Below are 18575 nucleotides of genomic sequence, written 5' to 3'. Positions count from 1 at the left end.
TTCATGCTCTGTCTCTCTCTGTCTCAAAAATAAATAAACGTTAAAAAAAAATTTTTAAATTTATTAGACTTTTGAACACAAATCCTGTTCATATTTGATTATAACAACAAAATTATACACTTTCTTGGCAGTAAGTCTAGAAAAAGGAGTCTTATGGGATACAGTAAATATTAAATAGGCATTTTTTGTTATCTAACTATGCTAACTCATTGAGAATATATCCAGGTATGCACAAAAATAAATTCAATGTTCTTTGGTATTTTTGCAAATGTTAGTCCTATAAAAACAACTTTATGTGTTTAAATTTTTTGCCTTTTTAAACAATAATTTTCAAATTATTAATTTCCAACTTTTAAATGTGGAGTCATGTTAATTGGCCCCCATTTGTAATCCTGCTGCGTACTTGCAAATATTACGTGGAGGCTTACACTAAGTGTTTCTGTATTTGTATTTGTGAGCTATATACATGACCTTGTTTATGGCTATTCTTACTACTGTCACTTTACGTTTTGTATTGTTTTTCTTTTTTTATTTTAGTTTTTTAATTTACATCCAAGTTAGTTAGTGTATAGTGCAACAATGATTTCAGGAGTAGATTCCTTAATGTCCCTTACCCGTTTAGCCTATACCCTCTCCCACAATGCCTCCAGTAACTATCTGTTCGTTCTCCATATTTAAGAGTCTCTTATGTTTTGTCCCCCTCCCTGTTTTTATATTTTTGCTTCCCTTCCCTTGTGTTCATCTGTTCTGTGTCTTAAAGTCCTCAGATGAGTAATGTCACATGATGTCTGTCTTTCTTTGACTAATTTTGCTTAGTATAATACCCTGTAGTTCCATCCATGTAGTTGCAAATGGCAAGATTTCATTCATTTTGATTGCCAAGTAATACTCCATTGTGTGTGTGTGTGTGTGTGTGTGTGTGTGTATACATATACCACATCTTCTTTATCCATTCATCCATCAACGGAAATTTGGACATCCATTCATCCATTATGGACATCCATACTTTGGCTATTGTTGATTGTGCTGCTATAAACATTGGGGTGCATATGCCTCTTTGAAACAGCATACCTGTATCCCTTGGGTAAATACCTAGTAGTGCAATTGCTGGGTCATAGAGTAGTTCTGTTTTTAATTTTTTGAGGAGCCTCAAAAAATTTTCAGAGTGGCTGCACCAGTTTGCATTCCCACCAGCAGTGCAAAAGAGATCCTCTTTTTCCACATCTTGTCCAACATCTATTATTGCCTGAGTTGTTAATGTTAGTGATTCTGACAGGTGTGAGGTGGTATCTCATTGTGGTTTTGATTTTGTATTTCCCTGATGAATGATGTTGAGCATTTTTTCATGTGTCAGTTGGCCATCTGGATGTCTTCTTTGGAGAAGTGTCTCTTCATGTCTTTTGCCCATTTCTTCACTGGATTATTTGTTTTTTGGGTGTTGAGTTTGAGAAGTTCTTTATAGACTTTGGATACTAACCCTTTGTCTGAAATGTCATTTGCAAAAATCTTCTCCCATTCTGTCGGTTGCCTTTTAGTTTTGCTGATTGTTTACTTGGCTGTGCAGAAGGTTTTTTATTTTGATGAGGTCCCAGTAGTTCATTTTTGCTTTTGTTTCCCTTGCCTCCAGAGACGTGTTGAGTAAGAAGTTGCTGAGACCAAGATCAAAGATTTTTGCCTGCTTTCTCCTCGAAGATTTTGATGGCTTTCTGTCTCACATTTAGGTCTTTCATCCATTTTGAGTTTATTTTTCTGTATGGTGTAAGAAATTGGTCCAGGTTCATTCTTCTGCATGTCGCTGTCCAGTTTTCCCAGCACTACTTGCTGAAGAGACTGTCTTTATTCCATTGGATAGTCTTTCCTGCTTTGTCAAAGATTAGTTGACCATACGTTTGTGGGTCCATTTCTAGGTTCTCTATTCTGTTCCACTGATCTGAGTGTCTGTTTTTGTGCCAGTACCATACTGTCTTGATGATTACAGCTTTGTAATACAGCTTGAATGTCGGTATTTTGTCAAAGTTATTTTCCATTTAAAATAAGTCCACAAAAACAAAATGAATTATCATTCAAACTGATATTATTTTAAATATTAGAAAAAATAATGGAGAATAAAAGTGTGTGAAGTGGTATCGAAGGAATGGCAATAACTGCATATTCCTTTCAAAGCAACAACGGAGTGCTTTATGGAGCCTAATAAATAAAATTTCCCACACCTAGATAAATCTGTTAGTTTGTTGTTGCAATACATTTGAACTACAGATCTAAAAAACATTAAAATTTAGTAAGAAATTTGTTTAGATATGCTATATTGTGATAATTAACTATTTCTGTAAACCTAACAGATCTTTCAGTAAGTGAAATAATAATTCTGAATGATATAAAACTATTGGGTCATAATTTAAATAATACTGTTTATTCTTTGGAGTTTGTTAAGTAAAGCATCTCACAAATCATGGAATTCTAAATTAGATGAAATATGATTAGACATAACTAAAGATGCATTATTCTAGGAATGCAAGGATGTTTCAGTGTAGAAAATTGATGCAATGCAGTATTTTAATGGGTTAATGTCTCAGAGAACATATGATTAAAAGTATAAAAGGCATAGGCAGAACTTATTCTTTGATTATTCAAGCTTTCTAGCAAAATAGGCACATAAGCAAACTTTCATAATCTTATGTTTTACATCTATTAAAAATATCAGGAGAAAAGCCATACTTATTGGAAATTGTAGAATTTTAGAATGTAGAATGTAGAAATCTAGAATCTATTACATCAGGAACAAGATCAAGAGGTTCACTATTTTTCAACATTGCTTTGTAGGACCTATCACTTACAGTAAGTAATGCAAAAAACAAAATTGGAAAAAAAAACAAAAAACTATAAGTCACTAGTTTTCAATACATGATTGATGGCAAGTCAGTACATGCAACATAATAAAAACATACCTAAGTGATAATAGTAACCGAAACTACATGGTACTTGAACCTGAATCAAATAAAATATCTAAAGGCCTATATTAAAAAATATATAAAATATATTTAAATATATATTAAAATATATATAATATATATATATATAAATATATATATAATATATATTTAATAAATATATATAAATATATATTAAAATATATAAAGGCCTATATTAAAAAAATCATCAATGAAGTATGTAAGAGACCATCTGAATAAAAGCATGGATATTTTACTATTGGAACTCTATAATAACAATAATCTGTTAATATATAAATTTGATGCACTTTCATTCAAAACCCAAAGGATTTTATGAAACTCCACTACTTCCAAAACCTGTATAGAAAAATATGGACTATAAATAATCAAGAAATATTTGAACAGAATGAGGGTAGATCTTACAGATACTACATTTTACTATGGGGCTATCTTAAGACTATTTAATTGTTATACACATAGACAAATAGGCCAATGAAAGGCAAAAAAATACCCAGAAGCAGCTCTGTGCAAATATGGAAACTTGATATATGGGGGAGCTGATAATCTAGACCAGTAGAAAATAAAATCTGTATCCATATCTCATTATATATAACAATTCCAGGTAGATTAGAAAGTCAAGTATTACAAATTATACAACTTTCACTAAAAAAGCTAAATATTTTTATTAAGTAAAACACAACTGTTTTTAAGGAGAAAACAAAAACAAATTTGAATGTAAAAGTAGGAAGAAATTGAATTTATTAAAGTAGGAAGTAAGTAAAGGTATTTGCAATGTATACAAACCTCTGATCCAGATTTGTTTATAAAATTCTAATTAACTGTATAGACAATAATTTTCAAAATGAGTGAATTAAATGAATAGGTACATCACTGTAGTGGTTATTTAAATTATCAATAAAACAATGGAAGGCCAGAAAGCTGAGAGCTGATCAGGCAACTCTCCATACTCTTAAGAGATGAGGTTCTTACTATTATACTGCACTTCTCAAATGATGGCTGCTGTCCTCCACAATGAGCATTCCAAAGCACACTAAGATTAAAATGCCATCCTAGGCCCAGAAACTGGCACAGCATCACTTTTGCCATATTCTATTGGACACAGGAATCGTGAGTTCACTTTTTTTTTAAGAGAAGAAGATTCACTTGGTGAGAAGAACTTCAAGGAGTTTGTGGCCATTTTTGATCACCCACAAGTTTGAAAATAATCCACATCTGTAGGTATTCAAAGAAACAAATTAAAACTACAATGAAATAATATTCAGCCAACATTGTATTGAGTGCTAGATACTTAAACTTCAAAAATAACATGTGTTGGTGAAAAGGAAAACAGAAAAAAACCTCACGCACCCCTGGGTAGGTGGAAATAGGTACAACTCTTTAGGTGTCAGTGTTTATAGTATCTGGTGAAGATGGAAATGCTCAAAGCCTCTAGCTCAGTAATTGCACTTCAATATGTATAAGTTAGAGCCACTCTTACAAATGTGCATCAGGATGTTTGCACAAGAAGTTTGGATAACACTCATTGTTCATAGTAGCAAAAAATGCAAGCTGCTGGATTGATTCTTTTCCAGCAGAGGAAAATGGGAAAGGGAAAAGAAATGGGACCTTATCTGTATTTGTTATAAAATTAATATTTAATTTTAGTTTTTAAAATTCTGAACTAAGTCTAGCATACTCTTAAGATTTGCTGAAGTGTTGGAAGTTTGTGAGTTTCTATCATATTAATTTTTATCCACTGAAAATTTCAAAAGTTCAATAAATCAAGGCCTGAAAAAAAATTCAAGTTATACTGAATTCTGTAATTTAGAGCTCAGAAAGTATGTTGTAAAGGAGAACAGATATTTACATATATTAATGTAGTTAAAACAATTTTTATTTGAGTAGTTTTCTTTGGCAAAGCCTTTAATTAAAAAGTGCACCTTAAAATATCAGACAAGATATATCATTGTTGTTTGCTTTCTGCATATATAAATATTATGCACATATAATTTTTGAAAAGTATATTTATACAAATTGAAAATGAACAGCTGTGTTTCAAATTATCATCAAATAAAATATTTACATGAAATTAATAATTTATATTATGAGTCCACTTTAGTCTATTTCTCATCACTTTAAAGTGATAGTCAAATAATACGAAGTATTTTAAAATATTTGTAGTTATAACACTCAAATAGTTATTGGTATATGTTTTTGCAGATATACATCTGCAAGGTAAATAGTCTGGATAATCCTATTCCTTAACATTTTCTAAAGATATTCTTTTTGGTTAGTAAGTAATAATTTAAAAATATTCCCTGTATGATTTAGGGAGCATGAATTCTCCAGGTATTTGGTTAAATACACTTGATTAAAGATGGCATAGTTTTTCCCACCATTTGACTTAAAGTATTTACTGCATCTTAATGTTTTATGTTTGTGTCTTGTAGTCTGTATATAACTGATAATAGTTACTTTATTTTTTTTTTAATTTTTCTTAGATTGAGAGTGCACACAAGTGGGGGAGGGAGGGAGGGAGAGAGAGAGAGAGAGGGAGAGAGGGGGGCGGATCTTAAGCAGGTTCCACGCTTGATCCCATAATCATGGGATCATCACCTGAGCTGAAATCAAGAGTCGGATCCTTAACTGACTGAGCTACCCAGGCTGCCCTAAAATTTTTTTAATGTAAATACATTTACTAAATTATGATGAAGGATAGGACATTTGTAGGATGGTTCCACTGAATGTAGTATGTGTCTGATAAATTCCCAAACTCCTGATTTTTGAAGGGTGTGTGAGCGTGTGTATGCACTTTCCTTTGAACTTTTTCCGTGGACAATTTTTTGACAACTTGTTGGGGATTATGTTCCTTAAAAGGATTTGAATTTATTTCTACCATATACTTAAGGAAATACAAACTCAGAATTACTTTCAATTTAATTGTAAGCCTGGACTTTTATTTTTTTTAAATAACCTCTTAATTTTAGGATAGTTTTAGATTCAAAGAAAAATTGTGAATGTAGCATAGAGCCTTCTATTTACTCACTTAGTGTTGCCATTTGTTAACATTTTACATCACCATGGTAAATTTGTTCTAACTGAAAAGCTAACATTGGTATGTTAAACTCTAAGTTTCATTCATATTTCACAAGCGTTAATCACTAATGTCCTTTTTCTTTCCTAGTATTCCCCTCAAGATACCGAAACACATTTAGTTGTCATGGTTCCTTTTTCTCTTCTGTGGCAGTTCTTCCATCTTTCCTTGCTTTTGATGATCTTGACCAGTTTGAGGATTACTGGTCAGATATCTTGTAGAATGTTGCTCAGTTTAGGTTTGGATAATGTTTTCCTCATGGTAAGACTGGGGTGAATTGCCAGTGAATTGCCCTTCTCACCACATCATATCATGGGCACTGAAAGACCTTATCACTTACTTTGTTTTTAAATTACTGCACAGGTAATATGAATTCAGGTCTCTAATCAACATAATGAGGTTATTGTCAGAAGGAATTTTTTAAAATTTAAACTCAACTTAGTTAACATATAGTGTAATTTGGTTTCAGGAGTAGAATTCAATGATTGATCACTTGTATCTAACACCCAGCACTCATCCCAACAAATGTCCTCCTTAATAGCCCATCACCCATTTAGACCATCCCCTACCCAATGCCCCACCAGTAACTCTCAGTTCTCTGTATTTAAGAATCTCTTATGGTTTGCCTCCCTCTCTGTTTTTTATTTTATTTTATTTTATTTTATTTTATTTTATTTTATTTTATTTTATATTTTTCTTTCCCTTCCCTTATGTTTATGTGTTTTTAATTTCCATAAATGAGTGAAATTGTATGACATTTGTCTTTCTCTGAGTAACTTATTTCACTTTGCATAATACATTCTAGATCCATCCACATTGTTGCAAATGACAAGATTTCATTCTTTGTGATTATCAAGTAATATTCCATTGTATGCATATGCCACCTCGTCTTTATCCATTCATCAGTGGACATTTGGGCTCTTTCCATAATTTGGCTATTGTTGATAGAGCTGCTATAAACATTGGGGTGTTGATTATTTCCTTCATTGTGCAGAAGATTTTTATCTTGATGAGGTCCCAAGAGTTCATTTTTGCTTTTCTTTCCCTTGCTTCCAGAGACAGTTCTAGTAAGAAGTTGGTCCAGGCCAGGTCAAAGAGGCTGTTGCCTATTTTCTCCTCCAGGGTTTTGATGGTTTCCTGTCTTACATTTAGGTCTTTCATCCATTTTGAGTTTATTTTTGTATATAGTGTAACCTTTGTCAAAGATTAGTTGGCCATACGTTTGTGGATCCACTTTTGGGTTTTCTATTCCGTCTCATTGATGTATGTGTCTGTTTTTGTGCCACTACCATACCATCTTAAAGATTATAGCTTTGTAATACAGCTTGAAGTTCAGAACTATGATGCCTTGTGTGTGTGTGTGTGTGTGTGTGTGTGTGTGTGTGTGTGTGTGTTTCAACATTACTTTGGCTATTTGGGATCTTCTATGGTTCCATACAAACTTTAGAATTGTTTGTTCTAGCTCTGTGAAGAATGCTGGTGCTATTTTGATAGGGATTGCATTGAATGTATAGATTGCTTTGGGTAGTGTAGGCATTTTAACTATATTTGTTCTTCCAATCTTGCACCAGGGATTCCTGAACAGAGATTTCCCTTTTTATTTTTTTCCTTTAGTGTCTACCTTTATGTCTGGGGGAAAAAAGGAACTCCAATCTAGTACCTACCTATTTTGACAACATAAAGAAGAATAAGGGTAAATTTTTTCCAAAAAATTGTTTTCTTTGGAAACTTAGAATTTAAAATTAGAACTCAAAATATGTCACTTTGTTTCATGTTTGGAGAAATATTCATTAGTAATTATCTTAGTTCAGGTTGTTGTAACAAAATTCCATATACTGAGTAACTTAAATAAATTATTTCTCTCAATTTGTAGATCCTGGGAAGTTTAAGATCAGGGGGCTGGCAGATGGTGTCTGTTAGGGGCCTGCTTCCTGGCTTTTAGATGGTGATCTTCTCATTGTAGCCCATTGTGACACAGAAAAGGAGGAAGAGCTCTCCTGTTATTAGGGCACTAATCCCATCGTGAGCACCCCAACTTTATAATCTCATTTAATCCTAATTATCCCAAAGGCCCTATTTCCTAACCCTATCACATTGGGGGTAGGGATTCATTATATGAATTTGGGGAGACAAAAACACTTCTGGAGGAGTAATTATCATATTTGATTCAATGTCTCTGTTTCTTACTAGCTGTCTCAACAAAAGTTAACTGACCTTTAAGTCTTTTAATCTCCTCATCTGGCAGTGTTATGGTGAGGCTAAAGTGTAATAATGCATATAATTTAGCACCATGCTGAAATACTGTATGTGCTCAAGATATTTGAAATTATTAAAGTGGAAAAGTCCAATTTGATAAAGATAATCTGATACCCTTGTCCTGGAACCAAGAATAAAATTTATCTATTTTATGGTTCTGTGACTTTTAGAATGTAACATTTCTTTGAAGTAATATAATGCAGAATAAATAAGGATCAAATTAGAAGGAAATATCCTATAAACACCTTTGATCCTTATCTGTTTAATTTCTTTTACTAATTACTTGCTAAGACAGTTAGTCACATATCTCAGCTTTTGGTAAATGAGGAAAAATCAGGAAGATAAAACATATAGTTTTGGCCCCATTTTAGTTTGGTAGAGTATATATTAAAATATACATCTATATAATTACTATCTTTTTAAATATTTTAAAAGTCATTCATATTTAGAGAGGCAGACATATTTTTCCAGGTGTGGATAATGACCTATGACTATTCCTGAGATCTCTTTCAATTTGTACCTTCTATAGCATTGAAAAGTGAGAAACTAAAAATAAACTCAGTATCTTTATGCAGTTACAATGATTGGGTTTCTCTACAGGCTTTTCCATCTTTATCATCAAATATCTATTTTTCTTTGCTGAATATTTATATACATATCTTGAAAAACTTACTGTTTAACATTGATTCTCCCTTGCCTAGACTGAGTTTATAAGTAATATATGATTTGTAAAGAGTTACCATCAATGCAGAAAGAAAGCCAAAAACCTAAAAAAATGAATACCTATTTTACAATAAAAGAATACACCAAACACTTGATCTAATCATTTGCAAATATACGAAAAAGTTAAACATAGCTATTCAAATAATGAGCCACGGCTTAAGATTTTCACTGTTGGGGTTCTAGATGTGATAATTTTTTTTAAAAGATGTTAAATATAGGAGGACACAATTTTAGCATTACATATAATAAATTGGAAGCTAAATAACTCAACTATTAGCATGAACAGATTCAACATGGAAACTATCTTTCATCCTTTCCTTAAATACTCTTCATTTTTCCACTTCTAAAATCAATATCTAAAAATATACTTCTAAGTAAGAGTAATTTAACTCATTGATCTTTATAGGGAATATACAAAAATACAACCAGTTTCTGTATTTCAATTGTGTATCTTGCAAATTTACTGAATTCATTTTAATAGTTCTTTAATGAGATTCATAGGATTATCAAGGATACTGACCTACAATTTTCTCTTGTTTGGAGTCTTGTCTGGTTTTGGTATCAGGTTAATTCTGGCCTTGTAAAATGAGTTTGGTAGAATTTCTTCCTCTTCAATTTTTGCAATGATTTAAGAATAGGAACTAACTCTCTTTTAAATGTTTTGTGTAATTCACCTGTGAGCCTTCTTGTCATGGACCCTTGTTTTTTTTTGTTTTTTTTTTTTCAAGTTTTTAAACCTTTGATTCAATTTCACTGCTTGTAATTCATCTCTTCAGATTTTCTATTTCTTTGTAATTCAATCTTGGAAGGTTATGTGCTGCTAAGTATTTATCCATTTCTTCTAGATTTTCTAATCTCTTGGCATATAATTTTTGTAGTATTATAATCCTTTGTAATTCTTTAGTGTCACTTGTAACTTTTTTTCATTTTTTTCATTGTATTTACTAGGCCCTTTTTTCCTGTATGTTGATTTTATTTACCGTATTAAAAAAAAAAAACCTACCTTTTAATTTCATTGAGCTTGTCTATTTTTTAGTCTATTTCGTTTTCACATCATCTTTATTATTTCCCTTCTTGTACAAACTTTGGGCTTTCTTTACTCTTTTTCTAGTTTTTCTTTAGGTGTAAAGTTAGTTTATTCAGATTTTTTTCTTGTGTCTTCAAGTAGGCCCATATTGCTATTAACCTACCTCCTAGAACTGATTTTGCTGTATCTTATAAATTCAGTGAAGTGTTTCCATTTTCATTGGTCTCAAGGTATTTTTTAGAATTTTCTGTTTGAATTCATTGATCTATTGATTTTCAATAGCTTTATTTTTAAGTCTCTATGTGTTTAGTTTTTTTTCCAGTTTTCTTCTTGTTCTTGACTTATTTTTTTAACTTATTTTTTTAAGTAAGCTCTTGACCCAACATGGGGCTTGAATTCATGACTGAGATCAAGAGATGAGTGCTCTACAGACTAAACCATCTTCTTGATTGCAGTTGATTTCTATTTTCATACCATTGTGTGGAAAGATGCTTGATATGATTTCAGTCTTCTTAAATTTATAGAGACTTGTTTTGTGGCCTAACATATGATCTGTCCTGGAAATTCTTCGATGTGCAATTAAAAAGAATGTGTGTTCTACAGATGTGGGGTGAAAATGCTGTCTCTATATCGATCAAATTCATGTGGTTTATTGTGTTTTTTAAGGCTATTTTTTTAAATTGATTTTTCTGCCTGGATGTTGTATTCATTGATATAAATGGGTTGCTAAGGCCCCCTGTTTGTTTGTTTTTTTCCTTACTGTCAATTTCTTGTTTTACATCTATTAATTGCTTTATGTATGATTTAAAATTTTTCTTCATTTTTTTATTTTTGACAGAGCACACACATGTGGAAGAGGGACAGAGAGACAGGGAGACACAGAATCTGAAGCAGGCTCCAGGCTCTGAGCTGTCAGCACAGAATTTTATGCGAGGCTCAAACCCACAAACCGTAAGAATATGACCTGCACCAAAGTCATATGCTTAACCAACTGAGTCACCCAGGAACCCCTATAATTGCTTTATGTATTTAGATGTTCTATGTTGGGTTCATAAATATTTATAAATGTTATATTCTATTCGTGCATTGACCACTTTATCATTATGTAGTACTTGTTAGTCTTCTGTTAAGTCTTTGTTTGATATGGATATTGCTTTCTTTTGGTTTCCATTTGCAGGAATTATCTTTTCCATTCCTTCACTTTCAGTTTCTCTGTGTCTTTACATCTGAAGTGAGTCTCTTTTAGGTAGCATATAGATGGGTCTTTGTTTTTTTTTTTTTAATCGTCCACCCTTTTTTTTAAACATTGGAACATTTAGTCATTTTCATTTAAAGTAATTATTGATAAGTGTGTATTTATTGCCATTTTAATTATTTTCTGTTTGTTTTGTAGTTCTTCTCTATTCCATTCTCTTGCTTTTTTCCCTTGTGGTTTGATGGTTTTCTTCAGTGTTAGGTTTGGCTTTCTTTATTTTTTTGTCTATCTATCATAGGTCTTTGGGTTGTGGTTGCCATGAGATTCATATATTACTATTTCATATATATATGATATATATATCATATAATGATATATCATATGTATCATTTTGTATGTATATATCATATGTATCATTTTGTATGTGTATGTATCATATATACCATTTTGTGTGGCTGGAACCGGATAAGACAAGAGTCAGAGGATCCCAAAGTGTGCCACACATGAGTCATCTTGATAGGAGAGTTGGAACTAAAATGTGCAGATACCAAGGGTGGGGGGTTTCCCCAGGATGTGCTTCACCAGTATTGCTTTATGGGTCAGCTGGAGTTGGTACAGGTGCAGTCCAGCAGGGGTTTCTGGAATAAGGTGTGGTGTTCTGGGGCTACCTTGGTGATGGTTGGGGCTGGAGTGGGCTTGAGGTCCCAAGATGCACTGCACCAGAGCCACCATGTTGGGATGGCTGGAGTTATAGTGGGCATGAGTCAGGAGGTATTAAGGTGTTCCACTTTGGGGCCACCTGATGAGATGGCTGAAGCTGGAGCAAGCATGTGATGGGGGGCCCATGGAATGCTACACTGGATCTCCCATTGTAGAACTGTTGAGGCTGGAGCAGGTGTGGGTCAGAAGTGTCCTGTGGCATTATGTGCTGATGCTACCTTGACAGTACAGCTGGAACCCACTGTTCCAGAGCTGCCTTAGTGGGATGGCCTGATCTGTGGTGGTTGGGAGGCTGAGACATATCATGCTGGGGTTGCCTTGGCATGAGTGAAGCTGGTATGGGTCAAGGACCAATGGCATACTTAGCAGGGGGAAAAACACCTGGAACTTGCTCCTGCCTGCACTACCAAGACTGAAATGGGCGGGGAAAAAAAAAAAAAAAAAAAAAAACGGCACATGTCAGTGCTTCCAACTCTAGAGAAAATTCAAGTACTTCCCTGCCTATATTGGTGGACAGTTTCAGGTTAATAAATGGATTTCCTTACTTATCAAGTTTCCCTTTTAACTTGCTCTTTTTGCTGTCCCCTAGGGTAAGTCTGTTCACGGAACCTTCAGTAATATGCCTGCCTTCAGTAATATGCCTGCCTTCAGTAGGTCACTGTGCTGGGGGTGGGATTCATGTCATTACAGCGTCTCCATCTCTCCTACCCTTCTCTATGTGGTCCCTCTTTCATTTGTTGTGAGGTAACAGTTCAATCAGCTCTCAGTTCTTCAAAAAGACTGTTCTACATGTAGGTGTAGATTTACTGTGTCCACGAGAGGAGGTGAGTTCAATGTATTCCTATATCACTCTCGAGCTATCCTCCTCTATGTCATATTTTCTTTATTCATTCATCTGTCAATAGAAATTTGGATTATTCCCATCTCTTAGTTAGTGTAAAAATGATGTAATGGACATGGGTGTGCAAATATCTCTTAAAGATCTTGCTTTGAGTTTTTTTTGGATGTATACCCAGTAGTGGGATTACTAGATCATATGGTAACTCTATGTTTAATTTTTTGAGGAACCCGCAAATGTTTTCCCATAATTGCTACATTTATTTTACATTCTGAACAGTGTACAAGGATTCTAACTTGTCTACATTTTTGCCAACAGTTATTTTCTGTTCAATAATGGCTATCTTAATGGGTGTTAATTAACATCTCTTTGTGGTTTTGACTTCTATTTCCCTAATGCTTAGTGATGTTGAACACCTTTTAATGTTCTTTGCCATTTATACATCTTATTTGGAGAAATACCTATTTACATCTTTTGCCTATTTTTAAATCCAGTCTTTTTTATTGTTGAGATATAGACATTCCTTATATATTCTGCATATTAAATACTTATAAAATATATTTTTTGCAATTATTTTTTCAATTCTATAGGTTGCCTTTTCACTCTGTTAATTTCCTTTGCCGTGCAGAAGTTTTTAAGTTTGTGTAGTCCTATTTGCTTATGTTTATTTTGTTGCTTGTGCTTCTGGTTTCCTATCCAAGAATTCACTGCCAAATCCTATGTTACAAAGTTTTTCCCCTATGTTTTTTTCTAGAAGTGTACTAGTTTTAGGTCTTAATTTGTTAGTTTTTGTATACTATGTAAGGTAAGGGTCCAACTTCATTCTTTTGAATGTGGACATAACATTTTTTTTTAAAGTGGTTGATTTTATTTATGATATTTAAGTCTCCGGAATAAAGGTTATAAATGGTGGATCAATAGTTATATTTGATAACATCTTTCACTTTCTTTCCCCCATATGTATACTGGAGGGTATATATATATATATATATATATATATATATATATATATATGACTTAGAGGCCAATTTTTGTGAAAGTACCTTCTATGTAAAGATACAGGTTGCCAGCTTCTCTGGACTCTTTAGAGATTGGCCCTGTTGGGATACCAACTCTTTTCTGAATCCAAATTGCTATTGTACTTTTGGGTAAGTATACAGCAGCCACTCTGCTATGTTCCCATCACTCCCTGTTATCATAGCAGCACTTAAGTCAAGTGGCAGGGTTTCAGCATCATCCTTTCACTTTTATTTTTCTCACAGCAGAGTTAAGAGGAAAGCAAGCCACTACCTGTACCCTTAACTGTTTCACAAGTGGGAAAATAAAAATTGACCCAGAGGGCTACATGTTTCAAGAAAAGATAAGGAGTATTTTTTCCCCCTGTAAGTGAAGAATATTTTTCAATCTGGCATATTTTAAACATTCACATTATCTTCCCACCCCCTATAGGCATTTGAGTTTGCAAGTCCTGCTTTAAGCAGTAATTCAGGGTAACAGTGAGAAGTGTGCCATAAATATTCTCAAAAGTTCATCATTATATATCTTGCTCCTAAGGGAAGTAAAAATGATAAAAGGTTTTATTAGGAGAGATAGGAGCACTTCTCCTTTCTGTTCAGTGCATACTATTTTTATTTTTTTCCTAAAAATTGAATAAAAGCCCCCTGGCATGTAAATCCATGAAGTATGACACCTGATAACAAATTCTCCAAAATATTCAAAACTGACATTTTAAACAAAACTTTTGTTTCCATTGTCAATTTGGTAATGTATTAAATGGCTTATTTTTACTAATTAAGAATGGATTTAAACCGCCTACAGATTACCAGCCTGTTTCATCAAAGTTCTTTGCTTTTCGCACACATATTCACATACACAGTGATAGAATTAGTAACAATAAAGTTATATAAAAGATAAACAGGTTTCAATGAAACAATGTTTAAATTCTGTAAGGCAAATATTTAAACTTAAAAATAAGCCCTTTCAAGTCATCTAAAGTTCTCTGTAGAAATGCAACATGATAAAGGAATTCTGGTTACTGTTTAAATTTGAAATACTTCATCCATTGCGATGACAAAAATGGTTTGAGCAACTGTCATTACATTCCTCCAAAATTTCAAAGTACTTTGGGCCCTTCTAAGATGAATGTCCTTTTTCCCTTGCCTCTCATTCTTTAAGTTATTTTCCAAAGACAGCAATGTGGACTAGTTTAATTGGCTCCAAATTTAGGCATTGTTTTCATTTCTCCCTTTTCTTTCCTTACAAATGGACTTCAGATATATTTTTCACCAAAAAATCGTCCCTCCTCCATGAGGGCAGAGCCCACTGGGAGCTAAACCTCCATCCCTCTGGACAGCACCGTGTAATGTTCTTTCTTTAGTCTCTGCCTTTTACACTCCATCCCCTTACACAAATTCATTTCCCAGTTCATAGCAATAGGAATTGGGCTAACACCATTCCATCAATTCAGGGGCTCTTAATCTAGAGGCTGAAGGAGCTTACAGGCTTCACACGTGGGAGCTGCCATCTCCACACCAGACTTGGGCGTACAGCCAGTGCTATCTCTGAAGAGAGTTGCGAGTAAAGAACTCTTCTTATTTTTTCACGTGTAAAATTATTAGTTTTATTTATATTTTGGCATCTGTGAGTAGATGGTATAAAAATTACAGTGAGGGGCGCCTGGGTGGCGCAGTCGGTTAAGCGTCCGACTTCAGCCAGGTCACGATCTCGCGGTCCGTGAGTTCGAGCCCCGCGTCGGGCTCTGGGCTGATGGCTCAGAGCCTGGAGCCTGTTTCTGATTCTGTGTCTCCCTCTCTCTCTGCCCTCCCCCGTTCATGCTCTGTCTCTCTCTGTCCCAAAAATAAATAAAAAATGTTGAAAAAAAAAAATTTTAAAAAAAAAAATAAAAAAAAAAATAAAAAATAAAAATTACAGTGAAATTAAATTTTTTTACCACTTAAAATGCTATAACAACATAAACATTTATATAAAATCAAAAAAAAGAAAATGCATAAACACAACATCATCATCAGATAATTATCAAAGAGCTTATGTGGTGATTCCGTGTTTATTACAGAACCTTCTCAATTATTGTAGTTTTACAAATAGTTCAGAACCAGGAAAATGATGCTCTGCTTCATGTTCACAACACTGGAATGGTCTAGCACGCTGCTAATTTAATTATATGCCATTTGGTTTTAATGAGCCGTTATAAACCTATTTAACATGTGAGAGTAGATATTTCTGGGATACTTGATAAAATTAACTTCTTAAAATTGCAAATCTGAGGAAGAAAATCTCAACCATGATAAAGTCACAAAATTATAGGCACCTGGAATAACTGAAATAGCCCTCATTTCCTTATTCCTTTAACCAATATCTGCTTGCTACATGTTTTTTCAGGAATTCTTCTAGAGGCTGAATTACAGTGAGGAAAGACAGCCTAACTGCCTGCCTCAGTGGTTTATACATTGTAGTGAAAGAAGACCTATAAAATGTAATCTGATTAATTAACAAGAAAGAAATTTTAGTCCAAGAGTTCTTAATCTTGAGTGCACACTGCAATCGCCTAAGGGATTTTAAAATTTACTGATGCTACTGTCCCTCCACTAGAGATTCTGAGATAATTCCTCTGTGTTTGAATTTTTAAAATCCCCCCATATGATTCTGATGTGCAACCAGCAATCAGAACCATTTGCCTAGAGAATAAAGTTAACCAGAGAATTAAAGTAAGGAAATGTGATGTAACTTTGAATTTCTGTGTTTCTAAGCCCATTGGACGTCTCTAACATTACCTTAAAATATTTTCAAGGCTTTCCAAAATTGAAAGTGCCTAAACTTTATTAGAACAGGCATGCAATTTAATGGAAATGCAAAGGATATCTGAAGAAAGATTAAAGAGATGGCTGGCAAAAGATAAGAAATTTTTGAAGATCCTGAGAGTGAAATTGAGAATTGAAAATACCCATATGTCAAAGACAAATATATGAGCTGTAATTTATTGAAGGAAGGGATTGGAAATGAGTGCTAGAATTATGGTGAAGGCTGAAATAAGATAGAAGAGATTAAAGCTCCATGGATAGATTGAAAAGACCTTGAGTGACCAAAATATTGGGATTAAATTTTTGTAGCTCATTTTATCATCTGTCTGTATCAATGCAGATACTTTATACATCTATATCTTGTATTTATCTTGTATTATATTGGTATATTCCTTGAGTAAGTTTACTTTTTGGCACTATTCCTAGTGTTCTAGTTCTCTCTCTCTCTCTCTCTCTCTCTCAAATAACTCAAAACTCCAATATGCGACTCAGTCCAATTGGATATTTTAGTATTAGTGTATGACAAAAAAAAAATAAGTTTATCTTGGACAGAAGATTTTTATTAGAAATGTGACATAATAAACTAAGTTTCTAACCTTTTTATCTGATTAAATTTTAACATCCAAATGAGTGAGCTAAGTATCATTTCAAAAACATTGTCAACTTAAGAACTATATAGTGTCTAACTGCTATGAACACAGGTTGTACCGCAAGGTTTATAATTCAACGAACTGTGTGTTCTGAATTCTGCCATGTATAAGTTGTATGACCTTTAGTATGCTATAATATTACTGTGTAGATCCTAGGTTAATAACAGTAGAAATTATATATTTTAGGGGTGCCTCAGTTGCTCAGTTGGTCGAGTGTCTGACTTCAGCTCATGTCATGATCTCATGGTTCATGGGTTTGAGCCCCACGTTGGGCTCTATGCTACAGCTCAGAGCCTGGAGCCTGCTTTCAGATTCTGTGTCCCTCTCTGTCTCTGTGCCCCTCCCCCTCCCATGCTCTGTCTCTCTCTCTCTGTCTCTCAAAAATAAAAATAAATGTTAAAAAATAAAAATAAATAAATTATATATTTTAAAAGTTATTTGAGTAAATTCTACCAGCATTATGTTTTATAGTTTTTTGTGAAGGCATTTGATTTAGGAAATTCCCACATATACGATAAGAACAACAAATATTAAGAATGCAACTTGAATTCTAAAATACATAATTAAAATTTATTATGCCATTAGTTTGTTGCAGTTCACTATATCTCAGTGGTACATATTCCCATAATTTTGAAGTGGGGAGATAATAACTGGTCAACATAAAAACAGATATTTAAAATTTCAGTGACTGATTTAACAAAGACCTCACAATTACTTTTACATTAATCCACTTGGTAAAATGGTCAGTATATTAAAACCAAGTGGACCTGGTAAACAGCCAACTAAATTACCCAGCGTATGGCCACCACAATATAATTACAATGAGTTTGCAGACTTAAGTCTCCAGGTTCATGGAAATAATTTTATTTATTTAATTAGTTAAAATGACATGGTAAAAAATGAAAATAAAAAGTAAGTTTTTATGTTAATTCCAGTTAGTTAACATATGGTATAATATGAGGTACATGTGGGAGTACAACATAGTTATTCGGCAGTTCCATACATCATTCGATGCTCATCACAAGTGTACTTCTTAACCCCCATCACTTATTTCCTCCATCCCCCCTCCTGCCACCCCTCTGGTACCCACCAGTTTGTTTTTTATAATTAAGAGTCTGTTTTTTGGTTTGTCTTTCTTTTCCTTTGTTTTGTTTATTAAATTCCACATATGAGTGAAACAGTATCGTAATTTCTCTGACTTATTTTGCTTGGCATTATACTCTCTAGCTACATCCATTTCATTGCAAATGGCAAGATTTCATTTTTTGTGGCTGAATAATACTCAATTGTGTATATATACTATTTT

The sequence above is a fragment of the Neofelis nebulosa genome, chromosome 5, assembly GCF_028018385.1.
Source record: "Neofelis nebulosa isolate mNeoNeb1 chromosome 5, mNeoNeb1.pri, whole genome shotgun sequence".
NCBI lineage: Eukaryota > Metazoa > Chordata > Mammalia > Carnivora > Felidae > Neofelis > Neofelis nebulosa.
The sequence above is the reverse complement of the archived record's forward strand: the minus strand, read 5'-3'. Positions refer to the sequence as shown.